Source organism: Rissa tridactyla, chromosome 1 (assembly GCF_028500815.1).
Source record: "Rissa tridactyla isolate bRisTri1 chromosome 1, bRisTri1.patW.cur.20221130, whole genome shotgun sequence".
In the NCBI taxonomy this organism is placed as follows: Eukaryota; Metazoa; Chordata; class Aves; order Charadriiformes; family Laridae; genus Rissa; species Rissa tridactyla.
In genome coordinates, this window is record NC_071466.1 from 75,823,110 (window position 1) to 75,828,750 (window position 5,641).

A 5,641-nucleotide genomic window follows, 5' to 3' on the forward strand; every position below is an offset into this window, starting at 1 on the left:
GGGAAGAGCTGCATGGAGTCCATCTAGCCCAGTATCAAGCACATAGTGAAGAATATAAGGAAATAACAATTTATTTTTTTAGTTTTTAAGAACAGAATAGACATATTCCAAAAATAGTCTCACCATCCCCAGTTATTTCTTGCTTAGCAAGATCCTGAAGCAGAACTAATCACAATGGACACTTTTACCCAGAGTTTCTCAGGCTGATATTTGAATCCACCTAAATTTTAGAACACCCTGCTCTGAGGAAGGGAGTTCCTCAGCACTTTGTAAATGGGTATCATGAAATATGAAAAAGGTACCTTTTTTGCCTGTTTTGATCTCAAATGTTCTCCCTTAATATACCCCTGTGTTAAGAAGATACTATGTAGAAGGAAGGACCTCTATTCTAGCATGAAGCAACTTTCTGCTAACAGCAACTTCCCCCAAAAATGAGCTTTTCTCTTTCTTTCCCTTTCAGATATTTTCAAGCCACCAAATCCATGCCATCTTGTCTGAGTAGATAGAAGCAATTTCTGAGAGAGCTTTTCAGTATCCTTCAGTCTAAACAGAAGTGTTAAGTGTCTTTCTCAGACACTTGCCATTGTAATCACAAGGCCAATTATTTCTTTTGAAGTTTGCAGTTTAGGGAACTGCACGCACATCCCGGTTTTGTGCAGCCTTGGGAACCTGACACAATAACTGCCTTTTACATATTTTGCTCTTTAGGCTTAATTACCTTTCAGCTGCCAACGTCATTCTTTTAATTCAGTTCTACAAATTAATGAAAGTTTTTTTCTTTCATTTGAAGTGTCAAAACCAGCTCTGTTCAGTGCTCCACAATCTTAACTTTATAAACCACAGTTTCAAATAGTCTTTCAGAATCCATTTCTACCTGCACAGAACTGCGTGCAGAAATAAATGACATTTACAAGACTCATCACACTTAATTGCACACACATACACACAGATGCACAAGGAATTCAAACCCATAGGACATTTTTACGTCCTATTTGTGCTGCATGTGCACCCCCTTGATGGCACTTAGCAAGTTTTAAAGACCTCATGTGACACCCTAATTTCATTTAAATCAATGACAAAAGTCTTCCTAATCAAGAATTATACCTCCTATTTTTATTATGTTCATGTACAATTATCTGATTGAATGTGATGAAAAATTACACTTAAGTTCTACCAATATTGAGACAGAAACCTTGATATTAGGCTATTTTCCTTCCTTGACATGGCTTAGACCAAGAAAAGAAAAAGTTTTAAATTGCAAAAATTCTCCATGATCCTCCTTACAATCTCTAAACTTCCACCTGTTCCATAGTCACTGCTTACCTGGTGACATCTTCCACGATCTTTTCTCTCAGGTACACATCATACTGACTGTCACATGTGCATTCAATTAGAAAGAAGAAAAATTCAACACAGCTTTGGCCAAAATTAATCTGTTTTCAAACACTATGGCTTCATTATCTGCCACAAACCATTCACAGAAAATCACACAGCAGGGAGAGGGAAAGAAATGACAGAAAAATGTCAGGTAATAAGAAGTAAATTCATGAGTCATAAATTATTTGCTGAAAGGAACATAAAGAGAAAAATTGTGTTTTTGCCATTGACTTAATGGGAACACAACCAAGAGTATTAGATGTTTTGCTCTGACTTACAGGATTGAATCTATTTATGAAAAGCTTCTAACTAGAAATGGAACTTGCATGTTTTTTTAGCAAAGTCAAAATGAGTTTTCTTTTAAGCCATTGCTGTACTTAGGCAGTAGATTAACACAGTCCTATCATTGCAAAGTTGAGGCTTCTGCTATAATATGACTGTATATAACTGATGTCACTTGCCTAAATTGATCAGATTAATGTGCTGGTGCTTTGAGATATGAAAGGTCTCTGCACACTAATCACTGGAACTGTCAGTTGGAGATAGCGTGATTAATTTCCCATGACCTAGGTATCCAGCAGCCTTGTTTGTGTAGCTCTGTATAGGAGATTTGAGAGATCACTCAAGCCTCAGTCATAAAATTGTGTTCCTCTTCCCCTCCTGAAATTTTGCAACTACAGTGAAGCTCCCTGGCGTATGATTCTTTCATAAACCCAAAGTGCTCAGAGTAAACGTATACAGACCTAATAAATAGGAACGTGAGGCATGATCAGCTAAGAGCTCCTGATCCTCCTGTGAGCAGAAGGAGTGATTTGGGATAATCATTCAGCTACCAGGATTAAGGTACATAATTAATTGCAATGCCTGTTTCCTAGTATTTCTTTTGCTTTCCCCCACTCCTAGAAGAATTAAGCCTTGAAAAATGAGCTGTCATCTACTAAATATAAAATAGGGGAAAGGGAAGACTATTTCCACCTGATTCATGCTATGATGACAGATATGAGAGAACTGTCATTTGTGTTGTCAAGATTAAATGGTTTCTGAAGCTCTGTCTGCCATTTATGGTTTCTATATAATGGGCAAAGCCATTTTTGCCTGCAGATTCATGTTACCCTTGAATTATTCCCACAGGGCTTCACATGCCACCACCTGCAAAGGCAAAGGATCTCAGAAGCTAGTTGGTTTCAGTCTGTTATACAGCTTTCAGTGTAAAGAGAAGAGAGAAAGGGTGGTGGGTAATTGCAGGCATTTCGGATAAGAATGAACTCATTTAACTCTGTGGGCAACTATATTACAGGCAGCTACAGCTGAGCTATTCATCTAAACTTCCGATATAGCCAGTGGGGAAAAACATTCTTATGTGTGATCCAGACAACCTATTTTAGACATCTGCCTTCAGACGAGATTAGTGTCATCCCTAAAATGCCTTTTTCTCTCTATCAGTTACAGTGGAAGTCTAGAGAAGTAGCCCAGATGTAGAGATCTATGCTGTACATCCTAACAGTCAGGTGATTTGACTGTCACATTGTCTTCCTCATCCAATGACAGGAGACACAAGAATGATAGAAACAACCTGAATCCAAACTGTTTCACTACTAAAAGATCTGGAAAGGCTGCAGCCTAAGAAATCTTGGTTAAAAAGAAATCTAGAAAGAATATCATAGGACTGCTAGGAAAACTCAGGTTGCAAGGGATCTTGGGATGTCAGCTAGTTTAAAATCCTGCCCAAAGCACAGTCAGTGATGAGATCAAACCAGGTTGCTCAGGGCTTTGCACAACCGGGTCTTGAAAAATTACAAGGATGGACACCGCTCAGCCTCTCTGGGCAACCTACCCCACTGCCTGACTGTACTCTTGGAAAAACATTTCCCCGCTCTTCTTTCAGCCTGTGCCCATTGTTGCCCTCCTGCCATGAACCACTGTGAGAAGCCTGGCTCTATCTCCTTGATGTCCCCTTGTAGATACTGGGGGAGCTGTTAGGTGTACCCCAAAACATACCTTCTCCAGGCTGAACAGGATCCCCCATCCTCTCTTCATGGGGCAAGCACTCCAGCCTCATCACCTTTGGGGCCTCCCTCTAAGCTTCCTCTAATTTGTCCATGTCTTTCCTATTTTGGGGACCCCAAACTGGACACAGTATCTAAATGTGGTCTTTGCATTTGTCCTTGTTGAATTTTATGAGGTTTCTATTGGCTCATTGCTCCAACCAGCCTGGGTCCCTCAGGATGGCAGACCTACCCTTTAGCATATCAACTGTTCCCCCAACTTGTTGTCATCTGGAAACTTGGTTAGAATGCAGTCTGCCACTTCTGACAAGTCATTGATAAAGACATTAAAAAGGACAGGTCACAGGACAGATCTCTGCAGTTCTCGTCACAGGCATCCACGCAGGGCATGACCCGTTAACCATTGATAACCCAAACAGCTTTTTACCCATGTAGATGCCCACCCATCCAGACCATTAAGTCCTAACATGGATATCGATGAGAATTGCTCCTTCATATTCTTAGCTACAGGGGCATCGTCTGACTGACTGTCAAGAAATAGCCTTATCCTAGAGTCCTGTTTGGATGTTAACTCTGTCATCAGAACATTTCCTCAGTGCTCCCCCTGTGAGACATGTGAAGGCTGTGTGGGACCAGTCCCTAGGTGACTGGGACAGGGACCACGTAATTGACTGCTCTGTATGGAAGAGGACATTTAGCGAATCAACCTTCCATGGACCTACACAGACTTGCTTCCAAATCTGGTCTGCATACCAAAATGCGTTGCCAGGGGCTCCCCACCAGGTTTACAGAACGGTTCAGCACTCACAGGATCAAGACTGGATGTGGTCTTTGGGAAGGTCTGGAAAAGTCCTTCACAAGCTTTCTGCCTCTATAAATTATTCTGGAAGGTGGAATAAAAAGAGTCAATGCACATGCGGTATATGTACGTACGCAACCTGTCAACAAATGTCTCTGCTTTCTGCAGTTGGCTTCAGTGAAGACAAGAAGCTTTCTGGTTCCTGATCTCCTACAAGAAAGCAGAGGGGACATTGTTAGATTGAGGAGTTAGAGGAGGTCATACCTTGACCAAAACAGAGGACTGTCTGTCTGCAACCTCACTTGTCCTTGTCAAGGAAGTATGGTAAAATTTAGCTTTGGCCTTACTGGAGAACTGTGAAGCAGGAGGCTAAACACCAAAACTTTACAGTTATTTCACATGGTATCCCCCAGGATCCTGCTAGTTTGCAGGGAGGTATCAGTTTCTTCTGCAGGTTTAAAATACAGGTGCAAAAGCTACTAACATGACAATTGAGATTCCTACAGAGGACTATGAATACCTTGCTCTGGTTAATCTAGCATCTTCTGTGAATCAGCGAAGCAGGTAAAGCATCGATGGGGCTGTAGAAGTAATCAGCTCCTCCAAGTAGATGACCAGTTTCTCCAGGGCTGATCCACAGCCCACGGAATCCCAAACAGAACATTTAAATTAGTTTTATGACAGACATTTTCAAGCTAGCGTGTGGCAACCTCTTTCAGGAAATTCTGCATCATCCTTGTGCAGCAGAGAAAAATACAGAAAAAAAAGAGCAATGCGCAATAAACAGAATGAAAAAGAACATACCCAGATCCACAATTTAGCAGAGCAAATGATTAAATAAGTACTAAAAGTAAATATTTTTCCTATTTTCCACTGATGTGAAAAACCACCGCCACTTGAGATGCTCCTAATTATAAACAACTATTGGAAACCATCCCAGGCTTCCCAAGACATTCAGCCAATTTCTCATGGAATAACAGAATGCTAGCGTATACATCAGAAAAATATGCATGAACTGGAAATCCAAGCTGATCCAAAGTAAAAGAAAACATAGAGTTACAAACACAATACGTGACAACCTTTGCTAACCTGGGAAGCCTTTTTCCAGCTCCTGCTGGTATAAGGAAGCAGACAAAATGTTGATTCACTTAGAGTTCACCAAACTCTTGATTCCCAAATCTTTCTTGTCGAGGTTTTCTCTTTCAGAGCAAATCTATTGGTACAGCTGCCATCTGACATGCAGCACACAAAATACAATAAGAAAGTTTTCATGAGAACACAAGTTCACAAAAAGGATGGAAGGATAGGATGTTTCCTTTGTTTTGGGGGATCATGGGAACACTTATTTAGGAGATGAGTGCATTTTGTTACATGGAGTGGTTAAAAAAAGGGAAGTTGTAGGTCACAGAATAACTTTTCTGTAAATATAATCTTTTACAAGTGGTTTTTTTTTTTTCCT

The 5,641-nt window shown here is 40.6% G+C and overlaps 1 long non-coding RNA gene across 1 annotated transcript; it reads right to left on the minus strand.

Moving 5' to 3' along the window:
* Window positions 1–3,878: 3,878 nt before the first annotated feature.
* On the minus strand, window positions 3,879–5,388 carry LOC128900601 (uncharacterized). The gene is made up of 3 exons (XR_008463341.1): window positions 5,272–5,388; window positions 4,703–4,917; window positions 3,879–4,392 (listed from the first exon to the last, which is right to left on the minus strand). It is a non-coding gene; the product is annotated as an uncharacterized LOC128900601 (long non-coding RNA).
* Window positions 5,389–5,641: the final 253 nt, after the last annotated feature.